The sequence below is a fragment of the Rhynchophorus ferrugineus genome, unplaced genomic scaffold (assembly GCF_030347505.1).
Source record: "Rhynchophorus ferrugineus isolate W39M unplaced genomic scaffold, kcgeb_rfMv2 rfM1, whole genome shotgun sequence".
NCBI classification, from domain to species: Eukaryota; Metazoa; Arthropoda; class Insecta; order Coleoptera; family Curculionidae; genus Rhynchophorus; species Rhynchophorus ferrugineus.
The window spans coordinates 81,410,191-81,432,876 of record NW_027472580.1 but is presented as its reverse complement, the minus strand read 5'-3'; the positions used below and the strand labels follow the sequence as shown (position 1 = coordinate 81,432,876).

Genomic DNA, 22,686 nt, shown 5'->3' with positions numbered 1-22,686 from the left:
ACAAATAAAATAAAATTAACAGCCTTCTAATTTCTAAATATCAAATGCATCTGCAATCTGAAAAAATTACAGTCAGAGAAGTTAAACAGACAATAATGAGAGAGATATAACATATTGTAAAAAAGCTCCTGGATACGATTTATTAACCGAAAACATCTTGCAAGAACTATCAGAGAAGGATGTAAAATTATTAAAATTTATATTTAACGGAATACTACGAATGCATTATTTTCTTAGAGTTTGGAGAGTGGCAAAAATAATAATTATTATTCCCAAACCAGGAAATATACCAGAATATTTCATATTCTATCGACCTACAAGTTTACTAGCGATAATCTAAAAAATGTAGAGAAATTATAGTTAAAGAGAACACTAACTTTGGTATCGTAATTAACATAGGAATATAGAACAACTTTTACAAGACTTTTAAACAAACCAAATATATAACAAATCTATAAATATGTAATTAAATATATAATGCTTTTGATAAAGTATAGTGTTGAAATTTAATTTAGAGAAACTCCCCCCTCAGCCACATCTCCAGTTACTAAAATCTTACTTCACAGATAGATATTTCACAATAAAACGATGAAAGACGATAAACCTACTGAATAACACCCAATAACTTTCGAAGATTCAACAAGAGCATCAGAGAATCTCTAAACATACATTGATTAAATATAACTATGTCATAAATATACACAAATACAAATACAAATAAAATCTGGCTATGTAATATTCATTATCTATAGAAGAACATGCCTACCTCTGAATATCAATAATTGTCAACTTTCGCAAGCTGAGGTTGCTAAATATCTTGATGTACAGCTAGACTGATGCCCAACTTAGAAGAGGCACATACTTGCTTAATGAAAATTACTTGGACTTGTGTGCAAATTTAAATATTAGATAGCAGGGTATTGCTATACGAATTAATACCTCAGCATATTTGGTCATGTGGAAACCAACTAGGGCGAATTGCTAGCAAGTCTAATATAGTGGTCATACAAAGGTTCCATACCAAAAGTCTCTAATGAAGTGCCACAACGCAATATTACTCTAGAACTCATAATAAGTGTAATTCATAATGTTTGTGTTAAGTATTTTAATAGAGGTTAATTCATCCCAATGTGCTCGCTAATCAGTTAATTGTGTGGCGTGATAGTGAAATAGCTTAAATTAAAATGTTTAACACCATCCGATCCGATCTCATTTTAGGACAAATATAAAGTCTAAAATAAAATTTACAATGAAACTTCGCGTATCTGATTGGGCAGTTGCATGTTCTTGCATGTTTGTTCATCTTTCAGGCAACATGGCGATACGGTGTCCAAGAAACACGAAACCAAAACGATTAAACAATCCTAGGAAACTAATTTGGAAATTATTTTTTTAAAATATTTGGTTAAGTAAAAATTCCATAAAAAAACATTCAATTAATGAATCTAAGATTTGGAAAATAAAGTGTATGTGTATATATGTGTATATTGACGTAGAGTCAATATTTTTTGATTATTTGTCAGCTGATCATCAAAATCATCATGTCAGCGATCAAAAATATAAAAAGAATATAGTTTTAAATATGTATGAAATGATAGTATACGCTATATATATATATATATATATATATATATATATATATAATAATTAACAGCACCGATGGAGGCCCTGATAGTAAATGTATTTGATATAACATATAATAAAGAAAATATCCATTAACATACATTTCGGTAACTCACGAAACTCTTGTTGAGTTTGGACCTACATTAGATTAGATTAGATTTAAGTTAATAAGAAATTATGAATTCTTATATGTTTTACAATATAATTACTAGAGAATATCAGAATTAGTAGGGATGATTATTTTAGTCAATATAATATATGTTATATTTAGTTTAAAGACTCTTGATTTGATAATTTTTTTATATTGAGCCTCTAAATAACTAGGAAATGTGTAAAATTCTAAGTATTCGCTATGAATAGTCCGTTATTTTATTACTTTCATTCTCTTAAACATTCTCCTAAATTCATTATTTAGGAGATATACAGTAGGTCAGCAAGCCAAACTATTAGTGACAATAATAAAATAATCTAGTTTTTATAGAGTTGTTTTAACTGAAATAGGTACAGCTATTATTATTTTTATTTTTGTGAAGTGTCAACACTGTATACGCGCGTCATTTGTCAATTGTGCGACGATTATTCTCAGTCATTGTCCCTTAAAACGCACCCTTTTCAGGGTCTTTGTTGTAATGTCTAAATGTTATAATTTCAATAATTTTAACTGACTTATGTGCCTAAAACAATCAAATAGTAAGTAATTCATCGTATAATAATACTTTTGCTTTGTTTTATTTAAGAATTTATATTTTATTAATAGTTAAACGCGATTACCTCCAACTTCTCAGGATTGGTAAGGCTTTGGACGAGTCTCCAGAAAAATGTAATCCAGTGGGCTAAACAACATCGAAATATGACTGGAGTCGCAGACTGGATCTAGTAAAATTCTTTTGAATAATCAACTGGTCAACAACGATTTTCTAGTGTTAATTCTATTAATTACATGTGTGATTTTCTGGAGAGTCAACCTACCAAATTTTAAGTAACAAAAGTTCTTTTATAAGACGATGCCTTGATGGACAATTCCACTCTGATTGCTTTATAGAGGGTTTTAAACACTCGACTAGTCTCACGGTGTGGTCTATTATCTCAGTCAAAGGTAAGAGATGCCCATACATTATTAAGAGGAAACCAAACAAAACCAATACAGGCGATTACTAGAAACCTGGTTACTACAGATAAATAAGAATTATATTTTTGTTGTTACTGAATATTTGGCGGAAAAACTTCGTTTTAACCCCGTTGAAATTTGGCTTGGCCAGGGAATTCGTAGACATGAATCTGATAGAAAACATGTGGGAACTCACGAAACGAGTAATTGCAAAAGAAGTGATTACCATCAAGCATCAGTTAATTGAAATTCTCATCAGGGAAAGGCATTACGACTCCAAACTCCAGAAAGATACGAAACAATGTATTGAGAGCATACACCAACACATAGAAGCTCTTATTACAGCAAAGGGTGGCATAAATATTAAAATTAGTTTTATTGTTTCTTAATAATATTAAAATTACTAAAACAAAGATTACAAAACTGTTTTCTAACTGTCTAACAAATAATTTGTTATAGAAATGCAATTAAACTAAAAAATTAAATAATCCCAATATTGTAGCTAATAATTTGGCCACTCTCTTAATTAGACTAAACTCCAAAATAAGATGAAAGTCGTACTTTTACTGCTAGTTAGTGGTACCATAATATAGTGGGGTATTTAAAAAAATTCACAAATGTTATTTATTTTATCTTCCTTTGAGAAAGTGTATTGGCGTAATCGAAAACCAAGGGTTATTGATAGATAATTTCGATCTACTGAGATGAGCAATTTACGAAAATGGTGAAATAATATTCCTAGTTGACAATTGGGCCTAGTGAAAAGAATAATAATAAATAACTTTACGATATTTTTTCACAGTTAACTAAAATTAAATAAAATCTTAAGGTCAATTAGAGGTCAAAAAGTTATATAATACTAAAGAATAAAATGTCTATTTATACAAAATGAAGAATGAGCAAGGCTTATCAAAATTCTAATTTAAATAGACGACTACATTATCAAAGAGTCTGAAATACGTGTTAGGGGAGTCACTTAAGTTACGCCATTTCGGAGTTACAATCTGGGTCATTTTTTTCTTTGTATTATCTAGTTCTTATGTTACCCAGGAGGTTTGTTTCATTCTAAATAGTAGATGGTTCTCTGTCGTTAAATAAATTTCTTTCACATGATGTTTCTTTTTGATTTAAAATAGAATTACAAAGTATATATCTCTACTTATACTTATATTCTAACTTTTTCTACAAATGTTAGTTCGTTTTTCTTTTTCTAATGTTGCTTAAATGATGCCACGACTTTTACGCTCTTTGTTAAGTCATTAATTGAACTACCAGATTGCTCTAATCACTCCATTAATTCTCAGGGGTTTATTACTTTGAAATATACACATATATTACATAAATTTTCTATTAATTAATATAACTTTCAATAATCTTCTAAGATATTAGCTTGACTCCTATAGATATTAATTACTATCACTTCATTTGATTAAAAATTAGTTTTATATACATCGTTTCCTAACAATACTTTTTTTTTAATTTAGTGAATTTTATTATAGCTATTTTAAGCTCTGTGGTGATGCACAATGATAATATATTCTATTAAAGTAAACCAGGTTTTTGTCTTAAGATCTCTCAATTAACATGCCTTTAGAAAAAAATTCAACCTTTGGATGCATACGAGGCCCAAAAATCCTTCTAAATTCTTTAATTTTGTTCCATTATTAGATCATCTGTCACCAAACGTTACTAATTAACCAAAATATTACTACAAGAGCCTAATAAGATGTTTAGGGCTCTCATTAGTTTTTCCAGATATTTCAATATTTTCAGAATATTTAAGAAATTCAGAAAATTTGGGCATCATTATGATATGAGGGTGTGTTATATTTATCGATATTAATTAACATTTATAATATCAATATTAAGTATATGCATATCAAAAACTTATCATTAGGGTTTAATTATTTTATTTGCCATGTTCTTTAACTATAAGACATGAACTGAGAGTGGTTTAGAGTTGTCAGAATCGTAAGACAAATTACTCCACTAATTTCAAAGATTAAGAAATGCAAAATTAACTAAACAAAACTGAAACTCAATAGAAGAAGAGTATGATGGAGGTACTTAATCTGAACATTAAAAGAAAACCGATTGTCGGAGATAAACATTTTTTAATATGATAAGGTTCCAGTTGACGCTATTTGATCTTGTTGAGTAATACATTTTATAAAAATGACTATACGAATTAGTCTGTTTTAATCGTTAAATTATATGTGGAATTCGGTAATAGTATTACTTGGAATTTAGTCAGGCAGCTAGAGTGTTAACAATGATTTTGTGGATCATTAATCTGATTTACTAATTATACTATTTGGTACGGATACGAAAATTGTACTAGTTGAAAAGATTATGGCACTAAGCCTCATTTAATATAATATATTGAATGTTCGGAAAAATTTATAGTGTTTCTCTAATAATAATATGAGTCAATAAATTATATAAAATATTTTCCATCAGAGTCCTAACTTTATCCTCTCAACCTTTCAGACAGTTTATGAACACCAACTAAAAATTAATATACAACCTAAACTAACTATTAACTCAACTCATTGGAGTCAAGGCCTAGTCAGCAGAGTATAGACCTAAGTTATTCGAAGTGTAGGTTAGAATATAGTATCAGCTCTCTTCCAAATATTGTTTAGCTGATCGCAAAACATAAATGGGCCAATCTGGTATAGTTTCCCAGCAATTGGTTATGAAAATTTAATACATTTTGGTTGATTCTTATTTTGGTTTCAGCAGAAATATTAAAATATATTCCAATGGTTATATAGAATTTCTCTGGTCGCGTGAATACTCCTCTATGGCGTAAATTTGCTTTGAATTAAGTATATTAGTAAATATAAAACACATGACAAAAACAACGATTTTATATACTGAAGCAAAATTGTGAACATCCAAAATTGTTATTTGACATATCTCGACTTCAGTTCATGTGACATTATTCTATATTATCACATGATAATTGGCATGTAATTTCCTGGGGGGGATGTTTGAAAATTATAATAGTTTATAGACCTTTATCTCTTGAGTCAAAATTTGCTGACTCTAAAGCGTCGAAAACACATCGTCTTATAACTTCTGCAACAATATGATGATTTTCGATACCACTGGCCTTAATAAAATAACAATGACTATTATTATTGACGTTTTGAAATCACGTGGTTTTACATAGAGCCTTTTACCCACAAACCATTGGACAAAAATCAAATAGAGAACTAACAGACGCGAGAGTAACTTATTAAGGACAGAGCAATCTATTATGAGACATATTTTATATTTTTATGAGTTTTCAAGTTTTTTTTTCACTTAATATTGTCGTCACAATAATCATAATACGCCACAAAATATATTTTTACACCTTTTTCTTCTCATGTAAAGGTTTAGAAATAGTTTACTCATCAAGAGCGAAACTGTTTGAAAGGTCTTTGGAAGGTTGAACTGGGTTCTTGTCTAACTCATTTTGATATTAATTTTCTCGACTTTGCCAATTTTTATGGTCCTCTAGGCTGCTCTTTATCACTGACATCAAAACCACTACTTCTAAATCATTGAAGCCTAAACCGCCAGTTGGGATATGCTGGAGCAACATAACCATAGCTTTCAAAAAGTGCTTGAGGGGTTCGGCAGCAGAAGTTATTTCTTCTTATCAAGCAACAGAAAAAATTAATACATAAAATTTAATTAGGGTTTTCCATCTTTGAAATCGGCACCTGTATACAATGAATAACTAAATTAATTATATTGGTATTTCCCATTTTCACCATTAGATCTGAACGAAATACATTCAATCACTTAATAAAACAGAGAGAACTGGCGCATATTAGGAATATTTACGAGCAAGCGCGAAAAACGCCATGTAAGTAGAAATAATTCCCCGATAGAAAACCATCTATTTACGACAAAAAAATACCTTCTGGGCAACATAACAGCTCGATCCGAAAGGTTAAAGCGATCCGCGTCCGTACCGGCAAAAAAAGCAAATTGAAAAGATCAGAGATAACATAAAGTCAGACCGAGAATAATACGAAATCGATTCCTCTCCAGGCCGCTGATAGAGTGTCGTAATCCGACGAGCCAATTGCCTTAATGTTTTTTAATTTAGATTACGGACGCGGACTTCAAGAAGGCGCGCGGGACGGACGAAGACAAAGGAGGTGGGGTCGCGGGCCGGGGGAGACGGGGTCGGCTGTCGGATTGAAATTCACTTAAGGCCGGAATACTAATGTGGCGCCACTGTTCGACGTCGGTCTTTTAATTTCGCCAAATCTGATAGAATCAATTGCTTAATGAAAATACTTATCGGGGCTTTCCGGCTGGCTGGACCCCCTTTCGCCGAACGGTAAAGGCACGGAATACGTATGGAGGTTAAAGCATCTTTTTTATTCTCGATTCGGTTTCTCCGCACGCCGACCCTCCGAGAGTCCGGAACCCAGTTCCGCTTCCTGTTATTTAGTTTTCGTGCTCGATCGGAAATAATACATGCCGGAACTATTCCGGGAACGCTCTCGCTCTCCAGGTTAATCCGAATGGAGAAAACAAAGGAGTGATCTATCGATATCAATATTTGCTTAATTGAGTTTCGTGTTTAACAAAACTCATTATGCTAGGTAATGTTTGACCTAGATGTATATCTCAAGCATAAGTATTAAATACACATATAAAAATACTAGTTATACCTGTTCAAATAATTAAACTGTTTATTAGTAGTTGGTAAATATGGAAACTTGTAGGAATTTGTAATGTTTAAAGAAAAACATTTTTTTTCAATCTCAATCATTGATTCGGTAGTGTGAATAAAGTTTTGTATGAAGTTGTAGATTTCAGGAAGCTGCGAGCTGTGAGCTGCAGGTTTTCGTAAGGAGTAAAATGATATTATGCATTGTTTCCTCACTGCAGCTTTCGGTTTGTTCTGAATCAAACGTTTAATGAGTAATGTAAATTCGTTGAATCTAGCTGGACAAATATGTGTTACAGTAAAACTGATTTTTCAAAATATATTAATATATTATAGCCAAATTGCCAAAACAGTAAAAATGAACTACTATAGCATCTTCTGGTTGGCTTTTGATATTTGAAAATATCATTTGACAATCCATCGACAAATCAGAATATTATTGTATTAAGTTCCTATATATACAAACGTTCAATGCGAATATTTTCAATAATAACAAGGACGTGTAGTAGGTACAAATTACCTCTAATCATAAAATTATTAATGGGTCTGAAATCTCCATAACCCGTTGATCACTTTAATGGTGTTTGAACTCAATGGCGGTCATATTGATCGAAAAATGGCATTTGGGATTAATCTGTAAGATGAGCAAATTGTTACCGCGTAACTATTGTCAATTGCTGGAGTCATATTTATTCGGAAGAAAATTTAGAGTATCGAACGAAATGGCGTTCTCGACATTTAAAAATATCTCGGCTGGAGTTCCACAAGGTAGCGTCTTAGGACCTCTCCTGTATCTGCTCTACACTGCTGACATTCCAACAATAAAAGAAACACTTCTTGGAACCTTTGTTGATGACTCAGTTATTATGGCAAAAGATATATCTCTGCCTAGGGCAATAGAAAAAGTGCAAGTGGCAGTCAACAAAATCTGCAAATGGACAAAAGATTGGAAAATTCAACTTAATAGCTCCAAATCTGTCCACGTTAATTTTGCATTAAGGCGAAATAATAAAAACTTAATTATATCACTCAATGAATGCCCGATTCCTCAAGCAGAATCAGCAGAATACTTTGGAATCCATCTTGGCGGTAGATTATATTAGAAGCATCACGTTAGACAAAAAGCAAAACACATTAGAACCAAAATAAAAGTACTATACTGGTTAGTCGGAAGATACTCTCAACTTGATCTAAAATCAAAGAGGTTGATCTATAATACAATTATAAAGCCAATTTGGACCTATGGGGTGCAAATATGGGGTTGTACTAAAAATTCAAATCAGTTAATCATATATCAGATAATCACCGCTGTCAAAACAAGATTCTTCGATTGATTACCAATGCCTATCGCTATGTAACCAATGAAGAACTGCACGATGACCTGGAAATCAAATGGATTTGCGAAGTTGTACAGGATTTCGCCTTGAAACACGAAAGAAGATTACTAAATCATTCTAACGTGGAAGCAATACAACTGCTGGACAGCGCACAGGATGTCAGGAGATTGAAACGAACAAAACCATACGAACTTGTGTGAACATTTAGTGTGTATTATTAATGTAAACTATAGCTATAAGTTAATAATTAATAAATAATTATAATTTTATAATTGAGGAATACATACTGATGTATTTTCTCGCACTCGTCTTGCTTGTTAATTAATCCAAGCACATAGGAAAAGTAGTAATAAATTAATTGTAATAATAATAATAATTAAGATTGTACTAAGCGTATCTAATAAAGATGTTATAAAAAAAATATTGATCGAAAAAACTGATTATGTATTTTTGAATAAATATTCACACTCACTGACAGATATGGTATTAATTTTTTACTAATTTATAAAATGCTTGATGATTTCTTAAAATATCAAACCAAAAGACCCAGAGACAATTAATATTTAAAGGGTTCTCAAAATAAAACCTACGTAAACGAAAAAATGTTGTGTGTGTGTTGTGTTTCAAAGTATGCAAATCAGGGCTTTACTTTTTGAATACAAAAATAACCTAAGTATAGGTCTTGTTAATTTTTTGGTGTTGCTGTCTGCAACAAAAGACATGAGCATATATTACAAGCACTGCACAAGTACTGTAGTAATCATGAATGTTGATTAATTATTTTTAGACCAAACGTATATGTAAAGTAATGAACTAGCTTAGGAATCAAGTCATTCTATTTCAGAAAAATAGTTTAGATATACCAAGTGTACCGGAATGTCGTAACCGTTTTTTTCTAACAGACATCAAGCTTCAAAGATATATATGCTAGATTTTGCGAAAATATCACCGTCATAGATTTATACCTGTCTGAATTTTCACTTTTCTTATGGAACCAAAAGAAAAAGAAAGAAATCTTTAACATTAAAAACATGTGAGGCTTAGTTTCGAACATTCAAATATGGTGATTTCGGTGTGCCAGGCAATCACAAGTTTTGGCGGACTGGACCGAAAAGTGATTGGATGGTGATCTAACCAAACTCATAAACAATTGGCAGAAGCGTTAAATGTGGCCACAAAACGATTTGTGACTGATTACGAGCAACGGGCAAAATCCAAAAGATGGGAATATGGATGCCACATCAAATGCAGACAGGTAGGTAATTAAAAATATAAACATTGTGAAATGCTACTTGAAAGGAATAATTGGAATTGAGTGGATTTATTTTTAAAACCTTAAGCGCAAAAAATCATGGTTATCACCTGAAGAAGCCAGCCGATCAACTCCAAGGCCTAATCGTTTTGGTCGCAAGATAATACTTTGTGTTTGGTGGGACCAGAGTGGCGTGTTGTACTACGAACTGTTGAAATCTGAATAAACAGTTAACAGTTAGTGCTACTAGCAACAAATGAACAATTTGAACTATGCTTTGATCAAAAAACGTCGAGAGTGAGTCAGAATAAAGGGTAAAGTGATTTTGCAGCACGGTAGCACTTCACTGGGGTATATTATCGCATCCTCCGTACTCACACTTGGGTAAGAAGTGTAGAAACAAGTAGACATATTTTTCAATTTTCTTGAAAATTATGTTTTTTTTTAAATAACCGATAATTATTTTCCAATACATCTTTTAGTTATACGACCATGGATGACCTATCATATCTTAAGATAAGCAGTTATATTGATGGCACTTATCCATCCTTAGTAAATAGATGTCACAGATCGTAGCTGACTTATAGTTTTAAATAAAATAAACATATATTAGTTTTTTGTTGTTGGAAGAAAAGCTTTTGTTGAAAATATCAATGTTATATATTTTTATTTTCAGTTGTTTATTAATTTGTATGTTTCTTTATGATCTTAATATTTATAGCTTTGAAGCTATAATCATTAAGATCGGTAGAGGATTGATGATGTAGAGCTCCTCTTGAATATGTTTTCGACTAATTCTGTACAAAAATCTAGAATTTCGAAATTAGTCTTATGTTAGCCATCATTGCTGCAAGAAATAAATATATGCGGAGGACGATATTTTAACTTAATATATAATAGACCCAATACGTTCAGATTGTGTTAATTTTAAGGAAATCTGGACTTACACATTCTACCGACATATGTAACCGCTAATAGCTTTATTTGGTATAATCATGGTTACTGTTTAGCGGCAATTAGAATTATACAACAGCACAATCCGCAGCACACATATGCCAATGAGATGATCTCGAGTTTTCGGCCTTATCTGTAAATTGAAATAGCCCACTGTAGATAGAGCTCATAAAAAAAGGAAAACGCACTATAACTATGCCAATTATAAAATTGCCCGCATGTTTACTTGTTTACTCAAATTAGTTTTTTGTAAAGAAGACATTATTTTAATTCTATTTTTTGTAGCATGTAAAGAGCCACTAATATAATTCATCATAAAGTTAATACGTGGCATCTATGTTTTTACTATATCCTATGATATTAAGGAATTAATCATGAATTACGAAATTATGAAGAAAAAATATAACTATCCAGATTACAGTAGTTGAGGCGCGATTGTTGAATAAATATTGAACGATTTCCTTAAATGATTCTGTAGGAATGTCGGCATTTTGGATAGAAGGTAGAAGAATCAGTTCCACAAATGCATAGCGATAGAGGCGAATGGCCAAGGTTAGTCTTAAAATAGAGAAGATTTGAAGACCTCTCACTCCGATAGATCCACATGTGTTGAAATCGATTCTTTCTAAACGTCGGCTAAAGGTAATATGATCATAATGATGATGAAGATAATATAATTTGTTTTCAATATCTTTTAATGTCATCCAAGACTAAATCCCTTGTAGATGTTATTTAATAGTAGAGTATCTATCAATGTTTAGTGGTAATAATGCTATAATGAAAATGTAAAAATATATATGCATACGTCAAAATAGAACAGATTGCCCGGCAATAAAAGGTCTATTTGTTATTGAACGTTTTCTGACCGCGTCCCATTTTAACAATCATATCTAGATCTGGGTGTGATATAAGGAACGGGGTTCGAATAACAAACATTACCCTAAGGTTAGTTTGCTGGAATCCTCAGCGATTACGTAGAATACCATATCGTTTTTATTATAATGTGGAAACAAATTATTGAAACCCAGCACAACCCCTATTGACGTAAAGCCAGGGCTGTTTTTGTGCTATATATTTTTTGCGCCGTGTTTATTTTTCCTCCATTGTAGATTCGAATTTATATTAAAGCCAATGCAAACACTTTTAAAAACCGACACTGACTGTTTTTTTTTAACCATACCCACTCGTGAACGATTGAGCGAAAACGTAAAAACGTCTCATATCGCTTCATCCAGTCCGTCGAAAACCCGAAACCTAATGCGGTTTCCGTTATTTAGTTTTTGGTAGTTGATCGGAAATAGGTCGAACTAAAACAATTCCGACGAAAATTCACCCGCTAAGAGATTAAATAAAAATTACACCGAACACAATTTCCAATATTGCGTTCTTTATATTTCGTTTTCTTATTATTCGAGGAGGTTCTTTGAACTTTTTGCTCGTCGAAAGCTTAATATAGTCTTTTGTTTTGTAAGGAACTTTGTAGTGGGCGTCCTTCTTTTTGAGTCTTTGGTTACATGAACAATTTCATACTATGAAGAGAAATTTGAAATAAAATCAAATAACGTGTTGATTGTCTTTGATTTTAAAACTATATTATAAAAATTTTTTGTAAATAGATGTAATTAATTAACAGAAATTGACCAAAGCTTTATATATGAGTGAATAACTAAAATTGTTGATATTAGGAAACTTATATTATTGATACAATTTAAAGAAATAGCTATTCACTACAATACATTTTAAACTATTTTTCCCCTACCTAGTCCAACCAGCTATCTACATGTATAATAGTAATACACCTTCCTTGATTTTACCTCATTTTTTGCTTTGGGATTGCTTTTTGAGGATCGAGATGCAGCCAGTAACCAGTTTAAAAAAGACAAGAGAAAACATTTTTCAATGGTTTTTACGGATTTTCTAGTAATATTTACACCTCCTGTATCCAAGAAGTTTACCTGCTGTTTCCCATTTGCTTTAACCTCTTCAAACTAATCTAATTCTTCTAAGATAAAACATGTAATTTTGGCAGTGTTTTAAAGATGGCCTATAAATATTCCTGTAGTTTAGTTTAAGTCACTCAATAGGTCTCATAAATAGTCGTTGTCGAGGCAGTTTTATTAGTTTTGGAATTTAAACCGAACCTTGGTGGCGATAAACCAAGGGAATACGGTAATTTTACAGAACGATGTCAGTTCACATCAGTAATTTTGATTAAATAATGTTATTAGTAAATAACGGTATGTGAGAAATCATATTAACGTGGGAAAAAAATCTAAAGCAATCAGTTATTCGACTAGGCTCAAGGATATCATGATGAGCATATCACGTTTTTTCGTCGCACTCTTTTCAGTCCTAATAAAATTTCTCAAAATTAAATGGACGATATAGAACTTATCAAAAAGGTTTATTTGACAAAGCTTATATTTATATCTATAACTCTTGGGAACCTATATATATATCTCTATATATATATATATCTACTCCTAAATCGTTAGTCAGATTTTGAGGGCATGTTTAGGTGTATTTGAATGCGTTCCGAGATGGTTCAGTTTCCCACTTGTACCCAGTATGTTAAATTTCTTTGAATACAAAAAGATATAACAAGAAAATATCACATTCTTAAATAAAATAGTTTGTCTATTGTTAAAAATTACGTCTTATACCTAAATTAGAAACATACACACGTACGCATCAATGACATGCCCCTGTTTTGAAATTGATCTGCCACATTATAATTATTTTTTCCGTAACTGTCGTTTCCAGGTTTTCTCAAATGGATAAGTATTAAAGTAGCCTTTAAAAAATGTTTAATTAATATTATCGTCGTAATAATTACTCCATTCAGAATATATCATGTACCACAAATGTGGAAGGTGGCTAAAATAATTATGATCCCTAACCAGGAAACCACGTTATAAACCAGCGGCAAACCGACCAATATCACATTGCTAACAATATTCAATTAATTTGAAAACTTCTACTGAAAAGTATAAGACCAATCATTGACACAAGGCATCCAAGTTGATTGATAATTTATTTCCAGGAAACAACATTGCGCGATTGATCAGGTTCACAAAATCGCGAATATCATAAGAAAATCACTAGAAGAAAATAAAGTTTGTTCCACAATATTTTAAGATATTGCTCAAGTTTTTGATAAAGTTTAGCATGAGAGTCTAAAGTAGAAGATTAAAATGCTTCTCTCTGATCAATATTAAAAAACTAGAATCATACATAACTGACCGATACTTAAACCATGTGTAACCAATAACTGTTGCCACAATATAATGTTGGATAGAAAAATGGCCCATTAATATTAATCAATGTAAAAAGCCATATGTTAAAAAAAATTTGAAAAACTCTGAAGCTGAAATATAAAAATTGGTTATTAGATAGAGCCCTGTCAGTATTTAATAAGCTTTTGCTTCACCAACGAGTCTTGAAACCAGTGTGGACTTATACACAACGTATTCTACTTTGAGGTTTTAGTAGTCAAAATATGATGCTATGATGATGATGATGCTGATGATGCTTTGTAGTACATACATAACGACAATCTGCGTAAGGACCTGTAGGAAGTATCCCTTCATAGCTCAAAAACATGAACAAAGGCTCCATCAGTAGATCAGTGTTGATGTCCTTTAGCTACTAGATAATTTTTCTATTATTATTTAATTAATATATTGTTACTAGTCGTCTTCGTCTAACCTACAATTTGTCTTTATGCTAACTTAAATCTAGGTATATAACTAGGAGGACCGATCGGCCCTAACTCAGTCTCTGGTGAAATAATGTTTATACATGTCACAGCTGAATTTTTTAATATATGCACCTCACTATACAACATTACACAAGATCAGACGGTTTGATAGTTTTGAGTCTGTGTCCTGTTATAGTGTTATCCAAAAGTTGCAATATTTCAATATTAGTATGATAATGGAGTCTTTCCTCATGCCCCCTTGCAATTCTCATGATTTCTTGACTGACTCTGGGTATCTGAAGGTCTCAATGTAGGTAATCAGTCCTATAATATTTGGGTGCACTCACAGTACCTCTCAGGATTTTGTTCTGAAAAATTTGTATTTTATTAATGTTCCTCTTTGCAGAACATCCCCATAATTGAACTCCGTATATCCATTTAGCTTTCAATATTTGCTTATATAATAGCAATTTATTATGTACTGATAATTGTGATTTTCTTCCAATTAGCCAGTATATTTTCCTATATCTCCTAGATAATGATGACAGAACTTTAAAGAGAGTAAAGACATTTGATCTAATTAATGGAAGTTATGAATAAAACCTAGAGCACTGTAAAAATGTTGACATTGTTGTTAAGCCTTATTGTCTATCATAGAATAAATACTTTGTAATTTTAAAACCGTACCAAATTAGTATAAAAACATATAGCTTATTAGTGTTAATTTACTAAAATTAAATAATAGCAAGATGCATGAAAACATTTTTGAAGCTATGGGCGATAATGTAATGTATGGCCATTAATTGTAAGCATTATTCTAAAAATTATTATTTTAACTAATGGAAACAATATAATAAGTATAAGTGTCGGCACTTCCTAATAGACTGTCGAAAGGGTAAGCATTGCGACCTCTGTGGTTTCGTATTTATTTTTAACACTGTTTAACTCTGCATGTAGAATATATTAAATGCTATTAAAAAAAATTACATCACCCAATTTCAACCACTGTAAAATTTGCAAACATATTGTCTAATATAGTTTATAAAAATCCCTTTTAAACTTGAGACATTTCTCTTTATCATTTTACTAATTAACATTACATTAGTTAAAAATAGATAGAGTCTTCAATTCAGTCTGATGCGTCCGAATATGTAACCGAATCAGCGTATAAAATTCGGATTATGTTGGTTCTGGTCGATACTGTTGTCACACATCAATATACATTTATTTAAACAACTGTAACGAACAAACTATTCTGGCTATTTAATTATTTCAATGAATTACAATTAGATGTATTTGTTTTTGTGTCTTTATTTTATTTACCGTAGAAATTTGTACTAAAAAAAACTTAAATTTGCCTCGTCGATGTTATTAAGAGATATAGATAGATATTAAGAAAATTTGTAATTTTCCATTAAAAATGTTGTATCAGAAGATATTACATAAATTTTCAAACGAGGTTAAAATCTCCTATGAGCCTTTTAGAAATGTACATATACGTGTTATGCATTTATGCAAATTAAGTGATGATTTCCAATAAACCTACAAATTGACCCCTACAAGAGTAAAAACTTCTTCATCGCTGCTCGGTATTTAATAAAGCCCTGTTAACATATCCCAGATAAATAGTTCTGAACGGTAACAAAAACCAGATCAAAGAGCATTACGCTGAGATGCCAGTATCATTATAGCCGCTCCGTAGCACACTTCACTCGGAAGACAAATAAACCTAATTAGTCAGTTATTCTGCTTTTGCGAATCACATTGTTTCGCAATCCGGAGACGGGAGTTCTCCGTGGCATAAAAAACAGTTTTCGTTAATCCTTCAGCTGTTTGTAAATTGGCCCTCTCGCCGACAACGAGTCCTAGAACATTCTCGCCCAACATTAGCATTAGCAATTAGTTCTTTTTTATGTCTATTAGTTCTCAATTAAATTGAGAACGAAATTGTTAATGCAAACTCCCTTTCCATGAAACAATTTTGAAGGACTAATCGAGCTAGATATTTTAAAAATTTTCATTATACTTATAAGTTGTATCCTATAGTAACTTTTAAATTATAGAGTAATGTATTTTATTGATAAATAAATAAAAATAAACAAGAGAATCAATAAATACTGACAAAAATGAATATGAACATAACTGGCGCTATATAATTTGTAAGGTTTGTAGATTATATAGATCATGGTATAGTCAATTGATTCTGAACTAGTATCTACATAAGTGTATATGGTTTTAGACCTGAGTAGTTCTGAATAATACAGGCTCTAGTATTCAAAAATTTCACTAAATTAATTATTTTACTGTTTTTGATCATCAACGGCCATTTATTGAATTAACAAGTATTAATCTCAAATGAACACAGGTTGAACTGAGTACTTTTTACTGCTTGGGGTCTGTTTTACGCATTAGGGTTCAACAGTTTCGCTTATCATGCCTTCGACACAAAATCCTTGCTATCACATTCCTGATTTTTGCTACATCTTGGTGTTGCCGCTATTCTTGCCATCGCCCATGTCTCCCAAGGAAAAATCAAGATGTGGATGCAGAAAATATATCTTGAAAGACATTTGAACTCCTATCTTGTGGTAATTTTGCAATACATTTTTAATTATGTACATGCAATCTCACAAATTACCAGATTTACCGAGCTATATAGACAAACTTTAGAACGATGCCCTTGCTGCTGCTTCGCTAGACGTCAAACATCTCGTAAACCTTGCATCAGCATCGCAACAACATTCGGATATCATGCCTGACAAATATTCCTCCTTTGATTTTTGAATTTGATCTTTGAACTGAACTGTATTTTGTCAGCTACATAATTTTTCTCTTCTCTACATAACGTTGATACGGAAAATGAAAATTAAACATCATTTACCAAGTGAACACTTGTATTACACTTATTCTACACGCAGTTTTTCAAAACAATCTCTGTACCCTTGAATTGTAGTGCATTTATGATTTTTCGACGTTTACAAAGCAACATCCATAAATGTAAACGAAAACAGCTTGAATCGACTATGTAAAGTTGTCTCTGTATTTTCACGCTTTCTAATCACAGCAGACAAAAATGTTTAATGCAGCGTCGTCAGCTGAAAATACGCTAAACAACAGGGATTGATGCAATTGGCGCATGCGTACAGTAGGCTAAGTTTACAACAATAATAATTAAATTGTTGCGTTATTCTTAGTACTGTAACATACATTAGTTTTAAAATATAAAAGAAGAAAGGTAAGTTCGGAATTTAAGGTTAAATTTTATATTGATAAATATCCAGATAGCATCAATTTTGTTTATAGTTGATAACCGCTAAACTTGTAGCAAAACATTTCGGACAAATAGGAGTCAACATATGCCAACTTCATTTCACCCGGATATAGCAGTTATTTGTATTATTATTGTATATTTGTTAGTATCTGGAATTTTGGGGTATTCTTGAAATACTAACGTAGCGACCTTGATGCATGTAAATAACGGTTAACAAAATACCCAGAAATATAATCCCAGATGTTGAACACGGGCGGGGTGCATAACATTTTGAATTGAAGGGCTTTGGGCAGCTTCGGTCGGATACCGTCCTTATTTGTTTTTTCTGAATTACCGTAACGTATGTGTCTACGGATTAGCCACAGAGCAGCTCCAGAATCTAGGTACCGATTGCAGTCACCGTAGACTCGTCATGTCTTCACCGAGGTATCAGAATTGGCAACGTCTCGTCGTCGAAGAAATTAAGCTACCACGTTGTCGAACAATCGATCCTCCCACAGCATCGATTACGGGAGCCCTGTCCGAAAAATAGCTTGTTTTCAACGTCGTCAATGGACCACATTCAAGTGCTAAAGCGACGATGTAGCTACAGTATCTGTAGGACCGAAAGATATTAACAGCCGTACCAGACCGCAACTTTACCAACTATAATCGTTTTGATTTATCATATGTTTCAAAGCCCTTTTCATGCAGCACATTTTGTTTGATATATCAGTATTTTATATTTGATTTTTTTCCCTACATTTTTGTATTTTAATTGTTTAAAATAATTCTACTTGAGGCACGTTGAATTTTACATCGTGGAATAACTATCAACAAAATACCCAGAAATATAATCCTAGATGTTGAACACGGGCGAGGTGCCAGCAGCGACGACTAGAATAAAAAGCGAATAGCTGGCAACCCCGAGACGTTTATTTGGGATGTTATTGAAGGGTATATCCATGATTCAGTTACAAACTATCGTTTGGTTTAGACGTGCCATCATCGACTGCCTAAGCCTCGTCACCAGGTAACACCGCTGCCATCCGTTTTATCTATTTTGTATTTTCCACATTTTTTTATTATTTCAATAAATAACGGTCACATAACCTAAAAACACCTCTGTTTCATTTGGTTTTACCTCCAATCACTGATCCATATCAATTTACCCTAAACTAATAAATATCTCATGAAAAATAAATCTATTGATATTATTAATATAAATAACTGCCAATATATCAATTTGATTTCTTAGCCCAGTTTAGCAATTATTTTTTCAATAATTTAGTCTTATCATGTTTATAAATGATTAGAGTGATATTTTCTATGTATTGGTAAATAAGTGCCTCTAAAACTTTCGCATAACACGGTCACCAATTTGAAGTAAAAAATTATTTAATGTAGATCCCAAGAAACTAGCGTATCTGCTTAAGATATTACTATACTAAATAAATTTAGCACAGTTTTCTACGTTAAACAATTTCTCTTTCTGACGCAATAGTTCCTCTACCAACATTTTTACGTCATTTCCAAGTAAAAAAATGAAAATTGGCAACCCCTACTCATTTTATAAATACCACAAATATTTTTGAAGGTTCAGTTTTGAAGAAAAAACAGTGATGAATAGGACGCAGAATTACATTCTTTGTCGGGCATTCTCCGCAGGCTTGCGAACTTTTTTCGCAAAAAGTAGATTTTTAATTGTGGAGAATTTTCTGTTCCTAATTAGGTAACAATGTCGTTTAAAAGCCAGCATAACTGACTAATTAGGTTTATCTTTTGAGCGAGGCACAGAGTGGGGTAATTTCAACGCACTTCTTTGATCTGAATGACGTTGAAGCCGGTTTTAACGTCACTCGAAAAAGGTGTATCACAAAGCTTGGGAATTGTCTTGAGAATTCTCGCGAATGAATCATTAAGCGAATAAAATAGAAACGGAGGTAGTTTTAAACTTTCATAGTGTATATGCTATAAGAATTTTAGATGTAATTGAAGTATATTAACCCAAACTCGCTGAAAACTTCACTTGTTTGAGGTTGAATGAAGTATATATATATATATATATATATATATATATATATATATATATATATATATATATATATATATATATATATATATATATATATATATATACATATATATTCCAGCATTTTCTACAGCTATTTTCCATATTTCTTGCGTCATGGCGATGTCATCATGAAAGAATCATCATGAAGATCTAATCCTTCATCAAATTTCGTGCTCCTTCAACAATTAAAAATCCTGTACTATACGACCCATGCTGTATCATTCTGAACAAAGACGTCTCAATCGAACTGCCACAATGTTTCCTTCACAATGTCTATGCCTGTTATTCGTTATTGCTACACATTTTTGCAACAACAACTTTAACTTCAAATTCCCGAATTCGTATTTGGGTATACTGTTGAAAATCACCCCAATTTCTCCAGAATTTTACTTTTTATTATATACATAGGAAAAAGTTAGATAAACACGATATAAACTGACAATACGAAAGAAATACATAATTTAGCGGATTTTTTTGTGAATACATCAATTTCAATAAAACAAATTGTGAGTTAATAATTTGACCGAGTTAGGAAAAAACGTCATAAGATATCACATAGTCATATCAAAGTCATCATGGGCATTACATTTTAAATAACGAGATACTAGATATGAGTAAGGGTGATATAAGTAAGTGATCGATTACATATAAGTGAATAAATATGACTAGATGTTCCTCTTAATTTTTGTAATTATTTTACAGCATTGTTGGCAATAAAACCCAAATCAGAGACCATCAGGTGTGTAATATATTAAATATTATCGATAATTGTCCTACTCGATATAATATTGATGTATTTTAATCTATCTATTTTAATCTATTTAGATTATAAATATAATGCTGAACAATACACCATTGTTGGAATCAGTCGCAAAACACAACTATATCCAACATAGCCGATTTATTAACACTTTATCAAACAAACAGAAATATATGATATATGTCGGTTTGAACCGATATATAATAACCGCTCGAATAAACACAAGTGATTCAATAATATTATTTTTGTTTTATAGTTATTTGTCTAGACAATTATTAGATAGACTCAAAAAAAAGTATAAAACATTAATAATAAATTATTATTGTCTTCATTAGACATAATATATAAAATCAACGCTGCTCTGACAGATTGTTAACTATGAATGTGTTCGACATTTTGATACATGCAAGGATGCAAATACTTTTTTAAATTAAAAATGCTTTAAAATGCGGAAGGAAGAAATGGTTACAATATAAAGGAATTATTTAGTTACCGCTCATCATCTGCATCACATAAAATAATGAGAAATGTTGATATATATTACAAAACTATTTTCAGAATGAGTGCGGTTCTTCTGTGAAATTTATTTATATGTAGAATCTCTACATATGGAAATAGAACTGTTGTATTTACGGTTCCTTAATCTATATGTAGTTATAAAGATAATACACTACATGCCGTCAGACAATAATAACGCACTTAGCAACTACTTATTTCAACCATTATTTTCTTGATTACCTTTTACTTTTAAAATCAATCTAACCAATTATACTTATGTGACAATTATTCAGATTATTATTAGCAATTATTTCAGAGAATCTATCACAATCTTGGAAGTGTCCATAGATAACTTAGGGATATGTAGCGCCTTCAGTGACGTAAGTCATCCCACCATACACTATTAGGCAATATAGGATTTAAATAGTATAAAACTAACCTATAGGATTTTTGTTCCAATTGTTTCAATTTCTGAATCCAGAGGAGACATGGATATACCAAAATGAAACATTGTAGCGCTCTCGGGAAAATGCTAATAAAAAGGGCGTAAACACAATAAAAGTTAATGAATAAGGTAAAAGAATAACATTATATTAGGTTTTGTTAGACATAACATTATTAAATATATCAGATATATTGATCTTCATGCTGGAAACAGAAATAGTCACATACCTGGGGTAGTAGTTATCCTCCAATTCTAAGGGCGTCTGAAAATCAGCTGCTAAAGAATTTGGAGAAACTATAAATCATTGTTATTGATAATGCATCATAACTAAAATGGGAAGAAAAAGATCTCAATAAGTAGACTGACAAAGACTGTAATTGAGAAATTACTTGGAAGGCACAAATTAACTCTGAAGATACAACATTAAAGTGTAACTTGTTCCAAAATCTTATTCGATAAACATATAGAACGTTTAATTGCGTTTTATGTAATTTAATTTTTTAGAATTAGGCCTGAAAAAAATACAAAGTTGATCAGAATTCTGAACGATGTAGCCACAGAGTATTACGTAGTCCTCCCTATCACTGCATATTCAATCCAATCGAATATATATGGGGCGTAAAAAATAATGGTTAGAATAGATGCTCAGGTCGAGGATACACAAGCAAGAACTGAATATGTCGAAAGATACATTGTCCACAACAACACCTTCGGTTTATATGAACTTTGTCAGACACATGGAAGAATAAATGTCAAGCAATGCAAGTGTTAGATACATTGGAACTTAACAGTTTAGTTATTCACCCAAATAGCGATTACAAAAGGGACCGTGATTGAATGCAATTTTCAGACTATGACTCAATGCTGATCACCCTAGACATGGTGATCTAGTTTTATCAAGAGAGATTTTTAGAGGTAGTAACAGACCAAATTATGGAGAAATACAGTGACATTAAAATTACATTAGAAGAAGACGCTGCATCGAAGGAAACATGAGCTAAATG

General features: G+C 31.7%; 1 protein-coding gene across 1 annotated transcript in view; it reads right to left on the bottom strand.

Moving 5' to 3' along the window:
• LOC143200255 (neurotrimin-like) overlaps positions 1 to 22,686 on the bottom strand; it is a 328,665-nt gene that overhangs the window by 57,168 nt on the left and 248,811 nt on the right. The window lies entirely within an intron of this gene.